Genomic DNA, 13,142 nt, shown 5'->3' with positions numbered 1-13,142 from the left:
GAGCTTTCCCATCATGCCTTCCACACTATGATTGATTAGTGTCACTTTAGAATTATGATCGCAATAAACCTTACCTCTCTTTAATTGAAACTATTGATAATGAAAAAAGAAATAATACACTCCCCAAATAATTTAAAGTATCTAATAGCCCTAAAGATAGCTATGAAGCATGCTTTCTCAACTACAGTACTTATTATCTATTAATGAGTTAAAAAATAAATACATTTTCAAGGACTGAAAAACAATATGTACTGTGGGATACCATGTGCAAATATTTCCCAAGTAATACCTCCCCATATGTTCTCACATGTTCTCTCATTCCATTTTGGAGTTGGATATACGTGATCAGAATTCAACCCAGGGTTTCATTTATACTAATGTATAAACTTACTGTTATATCAAGCTTAACTTATAATGACTTCATTTCATAATCCAGAAAATTTGAATGGATTCATATCCCAAAATTGTGATTTGCTATCCTCTTTTTCATTATAAGCAGTTCATTCCTTCCTCTGTGATCAAGCCAAGTCACATCTGTAATGTCTACAATTGCCTACCCACTTTCTTGGAGGATTCTTTGCTACATATGAAAGAAACAGATTTGTTGTGTGTCTACCCTCAGTGTATACATACCTGCTTTCATTTCTCACATGTCTTCATACTAAAGAAAAGAATATATATCTTGTTATATCATATTTAATTTTTATGTAATCTTTTTGAAGTTTGGACTGAATTAATTATTTTGAGTTGTCAAAATTATAACTTACTACTTTCTACTAAAGCTTTTACAACAAAGACTTTTCCCCCAGTTATTGGAAAATGTTCCATGAAGTGTGTTGTTTATATGTAGAAAAGTTAAGGAAAGCCTATTTCATGTCAAACGAATTCATTTTCCAATCCCTAAAGATAACAATTTTGATGTTGTTACTACCTGTTGGGTCCATTTCATAGTTTATGTCTCATTTCCTTCCTCCAAATGCCATAACTACTCAACAATTGTGTTTTCTAGGACACATGACCAAAATCATATTCAGTAGTGTCTTTACACTTTATCTACAGTCTCCTTAAGAATGAAGTAGGGGCATTGTTTTAGGTGTCCTGTGACTGAAGTGAACAACTAGCAGAAGATTAGTAACTTAAAACAAAAACTGTAAAGTTACTAGTCCACAATGGTTGTCACTCTCACCCAGACTAAGTAAAAGTGTCTGAGAGTCTTTGTTCATTTCTGGAGGCTCTAGAGAAGAAAAAACTTTCTCAAAGTCACCAAGTCATGGCATATTGCCATTCATGACACCATGTCTTTGACTATGACTCTCATGGCTTCTTTAATGTAATTTATGGAATTTATGTTAACCTTTCCAACTGAATAATCCAAGATAATAATGTCTGTCTCTCAAGACCTCATACTTTATCATGCTTGTAATGTCCCATTTCTCATATTAGATAAAATATTTACTGTATCTGGAAATGATTCCACCTATCTGAGAATGCTAAAATGTTCTGGGGCTTTTTTGATAGCCACCATTTCCTATAACGCAGTGCTTAACCTGTGTTTAGGACAATGGAAGCAAATAACTCCATCCATAATCTCTAGTCACCATAAAAGTTAACCCAGTACTCTTTCTTTATATGTGTTTTAAAGTCTGACCTGCTCTCTCCAGAAATTCCCATCATGTGATCATTGAGATTCTTGACATATTTTTGGTGCATTTATCATCATTCTTAACATAAGAACCAGTTTTTAGGTATAAGTTTCATTTTCATCCTATCTCTGTGTAGTGATGACACACTTTGGGCTTTCAAACAAGGTATCACTCTTGTCAGTAGTTTTTAAAAGCTCTTGTTTTGTTCAGAAATTGCATTGCTTTCTCTTAGTAAGTACACAGTTTCCACATCTGCTGCTGGCCAGATTGTGCTTAGAATTGCAGTACTTTGTACTGAATGCTTGCAATCTTAAACACCTGCTAAAGATTCAAAAAAGACAAGTCACCAATTGAGCTAATTGGCATCTGGTGACAGAACCACTGGACTAGTGTCTTTCTGTTATTCCCCACAACATGCACTCTGAAGAGTTCACTGATAGACATAACTCTTAGAAAGAAGTATGATAACTTACATTTCTAATGAGAATTGAATGTGGATCCACATATTTGAAATGTTTTCAGATATAACATCTAAAAGACTATACTTTTTTGAAGTCTCTAACACAAAGTTATCAAATAGTGAATTGGGATTGCTACTGAGAATGATGTGGGAGTATGCACTCTATCATTTGGTCTATAAAAGTGGAATCAAAAGAGGTTTGCAAGGATGAAAGATCACTTTGAAATTATTTTAGGGAGTATTTTATGAACTCCCCCCCTTTAACCCGGTCCTTTAAACTCTTCTTCATTGGACCTGCCTTTTCCTTGGTGGAATTGTTAGGAGAGACAGTTTTGTAATGGCCAAGCCATCCTAGACATAGAACTGACTGGAGGAGTTTCTTTTGGTCAATCAAAATGTGAGGATATCTTTCCATTGTCCTACAGCATGGCAACCATTATTGAGGAGCCAGATCACACTTGTTCAGAAACCATCCTTGAATTGGACACAGATGATAAATAAACCATGAGTACAAATACAGAAAAAAAGCACCAAAAATTAAAATTATCCACCAAGGATCAAGAACAATATAAATGTCAGATGATTGCCCTTTATGTGTCTTCTCTTCATTCCCACCAATACCTTACTCATTACTGCTTTCCTGTCTTTATCATGTACAAAATTGTTCTTCAACCCGTTCCTGTTATCATGCACTCCCTGTGTTTTGCTCTAAACAATGACTTACATTGTGCTGTTTCCTTATCTGGCCATGCAAATAGTGAAGAAAGTGAAATCTGTGCTGAAAGAAAATTCAGAAAATGAGAAGAAAGGAAGAAAACACACCATATTGGTCTTTTACTACCAATAGAACAAAAAGAACAAACCAAAATGTAGTGGACAATGAAAAGTTTCTAGTGGAACCTCAACCAACAAATGATGCCTTATCTCTACATGGATCCTCCAAAACCTCAGAATCCCGCATACCCTTGTCTTGCAAATCATGTGTAGAAGTGTCTTTTTTTTCTGTAAAGATACCAAATCTTACAGTGACCCCACCCCCACTCCAAGGATGGTTGTATATTGATGATTAAAATTAATAAAATATCTTGCAAAAGGATTTTTCTTTCACCATGAGGTTTACTTTGTTGGTGGAGAAAGAGGAAGGAAAGGAAAAAAGATAAGATCCTTTTTTTTGCTGTGGGGTAGACACACTGACAGTAAATAAGGACCAAAGAAAGACAGGATGCTGAAGAAGAATTTCCTCATTACAATTCAACTGGGGAGGAAAGCAAGAGCTAGATGTTTTGTGGTGGTGGGCCAGTAAAGACAGATGGAGAAAAGGTGATACATATGGAGAGTAGTGTGATAATTGTTTTCATTTGATTGCTATGTTGACCAGTTTCTTGATGTACCTGAAATCTAGAGATCATTTATAAGGACAAAAAAATTAGTATAAAAGATTTTGAGACCGGGCATGGTGGCTCATGCCTTTAATCCCAGCACTTGGGAGGCAGAGGCAGGAGGATCTCTGTGAGTTCGAGGCCAGCCTGGTCTCCATGGTGAATCCATGACAGCTGTGGCTACAGGGAGACCCTGTCTCAAAAAGACCAAAAAAAAAAATCTTGAAACTGGGAGTACAGAGGGCCAGATATGATGGATGTCTTCTTGCTGATAGGGACACTGAACAATCTGGTGAAGAGGAGAGTATCATGTTGTGATAAGAACACATATGAAGGACAGCAATATACTTGCTTTATAGTAGATAATCCACTAATCATTATTCCATTAATCTATGAATAATGTAATTCATTCAGGACCCAATAGTTAATTAAAATTCCTACATGAACTCAGTACCTCAATGGGTCAAAACTATTTCAAGATTTAATTTGATAGGGATGCTTAGGGTATTATGAATGGTGAAAGAGTTTCTGTTTCAGCATTTCCTGTTCTTTGTCCCTCCACATATGAGAAAGTATACAAAAAGTTATTGTTCAAAAACCAGAAAACAATGGCTATGCTTAGCCTTCACAGGATCAAATGGTATCTTTAAATTCTCTGTACCTATGGTACTCATTGTTCTAAAATACTTCCTGTGTATCAAAATAAATCTGACCTAATCAATAATAGTTGAAATTATATAGTATATTATTAATTTAAAAATCTGGCACTTTTATATAGGGGATAATCAACAGCTATCTAAGCAGATATAAAGCAATCTCAGTGGGAGGGAGCTCATGGGTGGCACTATAAATATAGCTAAATACAAATGGATGGTGAGGTCATATGTCCTAGAGAAAACTCTATCTCTGACATATGTCTAGACAAATGAAATTTCTTATTGTATGCCAAATATGGATTCTTATATTTACAGACAAGTATGCCATACACAGCTTATCTTTTTTGCAAAAGATGGAGGCTATTACAGAGTTCCACAACTGGTCACATACAGAGAATATATATTTGAATGATTCCTAGTCTTAAATGACACATCTACAGTGGAACCTCTATACCTAAGGCTCCTGAACATAGTGGAACAGGGTGTAGAGAGAGTACTAATACATCTGTCAACTCTTACCAGCAAAGCTTCCTCACACAGCAAAGTGCAATGCACACAGAAGGCCACAACCAACTAAGTTTTAGAGAACAGGAGACAGCAGATTACATGTCCCTAGAAAAGACTCCTATATTAAACCTCACCCACCCAAAGCTCAGGGACCATTACAGAAGAGGGGGTGGAAAGACTGTAAGAACCAGGGTTGTTCCACTAACATAAGGAAACAGAGGCTTTCAGGTCATTGGAACTTGCTTTTATGAACTTGTAACCATCATCACAGCATGCATAAGACCCATACTGACTCAATTAGACAAAAACACAGCACAAATCTAGGGATATGGGCAGCGGTCCCCAACTGTAGCAGAGGAAAAATCGACAACTGATTACTGCTGTGTTAGGGAGAGTAGGTCTTCTTTAAGGGAGTAACTCTAGGTACAATGACTAGACATCAGTGGATGAATTTGCACAGAAGGACATATGGGTACAGATATTTGACTGGATATGAATTAACATATATGACAACATTCATGAAATCCAGTGGGTGGTATATGGGAACCTGGATGGGGTAGGGGGTCTAAATTTGTTTAAGATCCATTATATGAAATGTACAAAAACTCAAAAGTATTTTCAAAATTATGAAACTCTTCAGCTGGAGCTATGGTTCAGTGGTTAAGAGCATGTGCTGCTCTTGCAGAGGACACAAGTTCAATTCCCAGAACCCATATTGAGAAAATCACAATCACATGTAACTCCAGCTTTGGCAAATCTGAGAGCTTCTTCTGGCTCCATAAGTAATTGTGCTCATGTGCACATATCCATACACAGGCACACAAGCATACAAATAAAGTACAAATAACAAAAATATTTAAAAGGTAAAATGCATCCAAATGTATATAAAACAATCATATGCAACACATACACAAAGTAAGTGTAAACATGCAATTATAAGTCCTAAATGCATACAATTATCTTAATATTTATAGTACTTAGGCTATATAATTTTGTAACCACTACCTCTACGTATTGTGGTGAGTTCATGATGCAGTATAAAATGGGGTACAATATAGGTGCCATTTAGGGCTGAGCAATCCCCAGTCTCATATTCTCTGCATGTTGACCAGCCATGTGTCTCTGAGTTAATAGCTACTATGAAAACAGGATTCTTCCATGAGAGAAGAATATTCTCTGGTGAGTGATGAGAGATGTGCTAATGCATGTTATAACAAGACATTAGGAACTGGTTTAAACATATATTCATTTAGCAGCATAATAACATGATCTCCCTTACAGCCTCTGACCTACCTAACCATAGGTTCTTGGTCAAGGTATCAGTGTTGGGTCTATCTTCAGTAGTCTGCCTTAAATCCAATGTCAAAGTGGTTGGCTTCTCCCATAACATTTGTGCCACTATTGTACAGAAGTAGTAGATGAACAAAAGGAAAGTCATGTTTTCTGTCCAAAATAGGACAGTTGCAGATATGAATCCATAGCATAGCACTTATTACAGAATGTACAAGATCTGTTCAAGTTCCAGCCAGACACAATTCTAGAATAGATGGGGGATATGGGAAAGAAGCCCCATTCCTATCTGAGGAAATATTGTCATTTGATAACTGATTGGAGAGTGAGAGTTTTCTTTAAGAGCGTTATTCTAGGTAAGTTGACCAAGATTCAGGGGTTGTATCCACAACTCAGAGAAATTTGCCATCAGAATTTGAACTCAGGATGTCTTTAAACATAATAATAGAGACGTGAACTGGGGAGGAGGGTAGTATGGTGAAGGTAGAAAAATGGAAGATAGCATCTTAGTATAACCAAAATACATTGTATGAAATTTTCAAAGAACCAATAAAAGTATTTTAAATGGTATGTGATACAGATCATTTCCACGTGAGAAATTTGTCTCTCCAAATAAACTGTTTCAGAACAAAAGTAGTTCCTCCTGTTTCTCATGTATTTTCCCAATGTAAAATATATATTGTAAAGAAAATACTTGTCAATCGATTGTTTATGTTATTGGTAAGTTTACTGGTAAAGAGTTTGTTATGCTTGAGAGAAGCAATTATTTACACATGGGCTTTTGACTTTATAGAGGTCCACATGGAAGCTGTATTCACAGATAATAATGTCATTTTAGGCCATCCAATTCATATCGTGATAAATTAGAAATAAATAATACATGAAAAAGTTATTGCTAAATAAGAATTAATCATATTATTTAGAGAAAATGGAGCTGAGTACCAGAAGATAGAACCCAAAGATTTCAAATCAGTTGTCTCTTAGAGATGGGACTTAACATGTAGAGGGTATCCAATGTGCTATAGTTTGGATCAAGATCTTATCTCAAAGAATTGTTATGTCAAGGGCTTATTATTCATCTTGGTACTTACAGGATGATGGCAGAATATTGAAGATATAGGAATTACTGACAGAATATAGGAATTAGGATGGCAAAATATGCTCTAGCCCCAACACAACCATTGCAATCGAGAGTTCCAAGCAGTTGCGATTATCTGTACTTGAGCTGCAAAAGACTGGTCCTAAAAATAACATCATGCATGGGAGAGGGACTCATAGGCCTGATCCCTTATTGCTGAAGTATCAGCTACTGACAGATTTTGAAAGAAGAAGGGTCACTGTTTTCAGTTGAATACCATCTGCTGAGTGTGTCTGGCTCCAATAAATAGATCCAAACCTATGGTAAGACAGACAGTGCTTATTAAATTCAGTGGCTCACAAAACAAAATAAATAGGAATGTGAGAAAGATTTGTAAGGGCTGGTGTTGACAAGAGTGGGAGTGAGAGGGAGCTGTGGAAGGATAGGGAATACAAATAATCAGATTGTATTTTATAAGTCTATGAAACAATTAAAGAGCAAACTTATTAAAAATGAAAATTGAGATAGGGCTGATGGAGATGACTTAGATCACTAGGGAATACAAGCCATCAAGAATGACTAATTAACATCAGCATTTGTTTCTCTCTCCATGATTCTTGGCTGTTATTAAGTGAGCAGCTTTCTCAACCATGTACTGCCAAAATGTACTGCCTTGCCACAGGCCTAAGCACGGAAGTACTAAAAAAAAAAATCCACCTACAAATTTTTTTTCTCACTGGCTCAACTTGGGCATTGTCCCAATTGAATTGAAACTTCAGGAAAGCATTTAACTAGCCAGGGTGAGTTAGCCAAATTCTTCCACTCACATACCCCTAATTTGGGACCACCTCCAGTCTCATTGTTCCATAGCTGAAGCCTTCTAGGCTAATTAATATGAACCACCCCATTCTATTCCCAACAGCTCTTCTTTAGCCTTGACTATGACCTGCTGAGCCTACTGGAGAGTGCCTTGTTGGGTAAGGTTCCTTCACTCTCCTGGAATATTTCTGACTACCCAGCCAGGATCCATCTGGTCCCTCCACTAAAAAATCAAAAGAGAGAACCTGAAGCCTAAACGAGCCAAGTATTCATACCATATCAGGAAGTGAACAAACTACATCAACAATGTAAATAGAATCAAACTTAAACTTAAAAAAGTACAAGTAGAGAGAAATCTGAATTAACGTCAAATGGACCTAACAGATAACTGCAGAGTATGCTACCCAAAGAATGCACATTCTAAAAACTAATGGAGATTAAATAGTACATTCTTGAATGATGAGTGGGTCAAAGAAGAAATCATAAAAGAAATAAAAGTATAGCAGGAACTAAATGAAAGCGATAATATAGCACAACAAAATCTCCGGGAAATACTAAAAACAGTCCTAAGGGGGAGATTTATAGCACTAAGCACCTACATTTAAAGAAAAAGAAAGAGAACAACTCAAGACTCTAAAATAGGCAAGAATGAACCAAACCCATACCCAGCATATGAGAAGAAATAGCAAATATCAGAGCAGAAATTAATGAAATAGAAATAATAAATGGTGTGAGATGCTTAACCCTAAGTGGCACATTTTCAATGCAACCTCTACATTCTACACATAATATGGATGTATATATCAACTCTTACTATATATTTCCTTATGTAGTCAATGGTGATTAACCTAGAAACCCACAATTGACCCATGTACAGAGAACAAGTGGCTGCAGAGTGTTTACCCCTGAATAGGACAATTATTTCAAACTTCTGCCTCCCAAGAGTCAAGGATCATTGCAGAAGAGGAGGCAGAAAGATTATAATAACTGTATGGTATGGATGACCACAAGGAAGCAGACTCTTCCAGACAGCTAGTCAATTACTCTAACTCACAGCAGTGAAGACAGCATGCACAAGTCCTATGCAAGCTCAAACCAGACAAAATTTGAGAATAGTCATGGGGAAAAGAGTAAAAAATCCCAACCCAACCTAAGGGACCTTTGATAATTGACAGTTGCTGGAAGGGGGAAAGATAGGGTCTTATAGAGATGGGGCACTTGGTGGGCACAGTGGATGGACCCACGCTGAAGGACTTCTGGGGACACAAATCAGAGTCCTTAGACTATATTTTATATATGTTAAAGAGTACATTAAATCGGTTGGGTGGGTGGCAGAGTTAGGACATGTTGAGAATGGTGAGGATCTAAATACTATCAAACTACATATTGTATGGACATCACAAAATTCAATTAAAAACCAAACGGCCAAAACTACACTTTAATATAAAGATTTCCTCATTTTACTTTGGTCATCTAATAATTCTTTACAGTAATGAGAAGCTGACTAACAAACAATAACAATAGGATTGCTCTATTGTCCTGTGTTTTATACAGATTTGTTGTGCTTAAGAACATTCAATCCCTAGCACTGCAAAAATCCTATCATGGTGGCACATTCCTGCAATCCCAACCCTTTGGATGTGGAGGCAGGAGGGGTAAAAGTTGAGTGTCAAAATCAGTTATGTCTTGAGTTGAGACCCAGTCTGAGTTATGTGAAATACTGCTTCAAATTTAAAAATGAAAGGAGAAATGAATGGAGTACATAGTCTGATTAACCCTTAATACTTAGTAATTATCAATGTGTTTTTTCTGCCTGTAGAGAGCTTAACTTTGTATGATTCGCCCTGCTCTCAGTGATATTCAAGTCCGTGACTCCAAAGATAACATCAAAAGAAATGCGTCATGACCAAAATTTTACATTATAGTAATCTATCAGATTTTACAAATAAAATAAATAATTCATTTCAAGAGTTATTTAAAATGTACCAGAAGTTTAGGGAATCAATAAGCTTAACTAAATTTACAAGATTTTATTGTAAAATAAACAGTTTGGAATTTCACACTAATCCTGGAAGTTACTTTGCATTTTCTAGTTCCACTGCTCTGAGACTCTTCTTATAACTTCTAGTTTCATGTTCTTACTAGTAACAAGAGCTACCATTTATTGAGTACTTAGTCCTTGGAAGGTAGTGTGCATTATTTCAATAAAGTCTCTCCATGTCCAGTAAGATAACTTTTGAATTATCATTCTAAAGACAAATGTGAGATAAAGAAGCATGAAACAATCTACAGAGTCACAAACCTAGTGAAGGTGGTACTGCTACCCAGGCTTTATGACTCAGAAACAGTGAACTACACTCATTCTGCCTCTCCAAAAAGATTATGTGATGCGGGGGCCTGAGGCCAGGGGCTAGGCAGGATGGCGCCTAGAGGAAACAGCCAGGGCGTGATCAGACTTGTCTGGTGCCTAGAGGAAACCGCCGGAACATGGCCAGACTTGTTTTGATGAATTGCTGATTGGCTCCTGTCATTTCCGTGCATCCTGGCAGCCCCATGATCATCCCTCGAACACAATGCTGTGCTATGGAGAGGAGACTGCATGCTCAAGCTCACCTTTAAAATGATTGGACACTTGGTTGGGGAGGGGATTTTCCTTTGTGATTTTTGCCTTTATAAGATCTGTAAACACCTGCAATAAATGAGTTCCTGCTTGACTGGCTCCCTGTTGCATTGCCTCTGATTGTCTCCCGGGGAGGCTGCGGGTAACGGGTGGACAGCGCACTTCCCTTCCCTCGGCTCCTGTGTTGGGGCAGGATCCCCGACAATGTGACTCTTTAATGATGGTAGCATTAACCTTAAACTTCTTCACTATTAGTATATATTAATTTTTCAGAATTACCATTCATATGCATACTCAAGTACATCATGCACTTTGACAATATTCACTCCACATTACTCCATCTAGTTCCCACTTCCCCTTCCACATCTTCTTTTCCTTTGTTCAGGTACTCACCATCTTATTTTATATCACGTACATTTAAGACCTAGTTTCTGCATATGAAGAAAACTTCATATTTTCTTTCCAAATTCAGCATATTTTTAAACTAGATTGTTTCATATCCACAAATTGTCCTGAAATAAGATTATTTCAATCTTCTTTATGGGTGAATAGCACTCTGTTGTATATAATACATTTTCATTATCTATTCATTTTCTGATGGGTATCTAGGCTCATTCCAAAGCTTGTCTATTGTGAATAGTACTCATGTAGCTCAGTGCTATGAGGTCTCAGATTCCTTTATGAATGGCTCCCAGGAATGGTCTATGTTAGATTGAATTAAAACCCTTGATATCCCAACTGATGTGATGTTTCTTGAATTCACATCTTCTATTTGTTAAATCATTTTTGGCCTGCTTTCCCTCCAAATTTTATTCTGATATATTTGCATATGTTTTTTCCAAATTTTTTAATGGAAATATACTTTCTATTGAAGCATTACTAACATTTTATAAATTATATTGTTGTTATGATTACTTAGGAGGATATCTCATTCTATTCTCATATTTGCACATTTTTAAACATTTGTGAAACTTCTCTGTCACTGTTCCTTGTTGTTTATCTATCTATCTATCTATCTATCTATCTATTCAATATTGCCTAAAATGACAGATCTACAAAGTTGGAGTTCATATATACGATCCCTACAGACTTCAAGGGAAATTAACATGAACACTACTTCAATTAAACAAGTAAAATTGTGCAATAACTGACTTAGTAAAGCAATTGACTTCCACATAGTTACTGAAGAAATCTGGTGTCAAACCAAAACACAGAGCATCTTGGTGTTCTGCACATTTTTCTTAAGATAATGAACAGGGCTCTCTGTTCCTCCATGTTCTACAGACAGCAGCATCTTCTTGTGCAGTGCCAGCCTCATCCCTCAGGCATGATGGTGAAGATCAGAGTGAACGGATTTGGCTTTTTTGGGAGACTTATGACCAAGACCTCCTTCAACTTTGGCAAAGTGGACATTATTGCCATCAATGACCCTTTCATTGACCTCAACTGCACTGTCTACATGTTCTAGTATGATTCCACCCATGGCAAGTTCAATAGTAGAGTCAAGACTGAGAATGGAAAACTTATCATCAATGCGAAGGTCATCTCTATCTTCCAGGAGCAAGATCCTGGCCAACATCAAATGGGGTGATGTTGGTGCCGAGTATGTTGTGGAGTCTACTGGGGTCTTCAGTACCATGGAGAAGGCCAGGGCTCACTTCCACTTGAAGGGTGGAGCCAAAAGGGTCATCATCTCTGCCCCTTCTGCTGATGCCCCCATGTTTGTTATGGGCATGAACCACGAAAAATATGACAACTCCAACATTGTCAGAAATGCCCCCTGCACCACCAAGTGCTTAGACCCCTAGCCAAGGTCACCTATGACAAGTTTGTCATCATTGACGGACTCATGACCACAATTCATGCTGTTACAGATACCCAGAAGACTGTGGATGGCCCCTCCGGAAAACTGTGGCATGAAGGACGTGGGGCTGCCCAGAACATCATCTCTCCATTCACTGGGGCTGCCAAGGCTATGGGCAAGATCATCCCAGAACTGAATGGGAAATCCACTGGCATGGCCTTCTGTGTTCTTACTCCCAATATGGCTGTCTGGATCTGACTTGCCAGCTGAAGAAAGCTGCTAAATATGATGACATCAAGAAGGTGGTGAAGTAGGCATCTGAGGGCCCCCTAAAGGGCGTCCTGAGCTATGCTGAGGACCAGGTTGTCTCCTGCGACTTAAACAGTGATACTGACTCTTCTATCTTTGAAGCTAGCTCTGACATTACCCTCAATGAGCACTTTGTAAGCCCATTTCCTGGTACAACAACGAATTTGTCTACAGCAACAGGCTGGTGGACCTCATGGTCCACATGGTCTCCAAGGGGAAAGAAGCCCTGAACCACTCACTCCACCAAGAGTAAGAGAGAGGCCCTGGGCTGGGGGTTCCTTCCCCAAACTCAGCCCCCAACACACTATCTCCCTTCACAATTTCTATCCTAGAACCCCCAGAAGAAGGGGAGGGGCTTAGGGAGCTCTACTCTCTTGAATACCATCAATAAAGTTCACTGCACCAAAAATAAAAGAAAAATAGTGAACAGACACACCTTTTCTGGAAAAGAGAGTAATCTTAAGAAATCTTATTCAACATAGCAATATTCCTAAAGTTATTAGAGACTACATAATTTAAATTTTAGGCCTGCCAAGAGCTTATTTAGTTGGTCAAGACGTCAAATATCTATAATTTA

At 37.6% G+C, this 13,142-nt stretch overlaps 1 pseudogene; it reads left to right on the top strand.

Moving 5' to 3' along the window:
• Nucleotides 1-11,782: 11,782 nt before the first annotated feature.
• Nucleotides 11,783-12,818, top strand: LOC103724673 (annotated as a pseudogene).
• The last annotated feature ends 324 nt before the right edge of the window (nucleotides 12,819-13,142 follow it).

The sequence above is a fragment of the Nannospalax galili genome, unplaced genomic scaffold (assembly GCF_000622305.1).
Source record: "Nannospalax galili isolate Female #2095 unplaced genomic scaffold, S.galili_v1.0 scaffold167, whole genome shotgun sequence".
Taxonomy (NCBI): domain Eukaryota; kingdom Metazoa; phylum Chordata; class Mammalia; order Rodentia; family Spalacidae; genus Nannospalax; species Nannospalax galili.
Note: the sequence above shows the minus strand (reverse complement) of the source record. Positions and strands in the feature narration are given on the sequence as shown.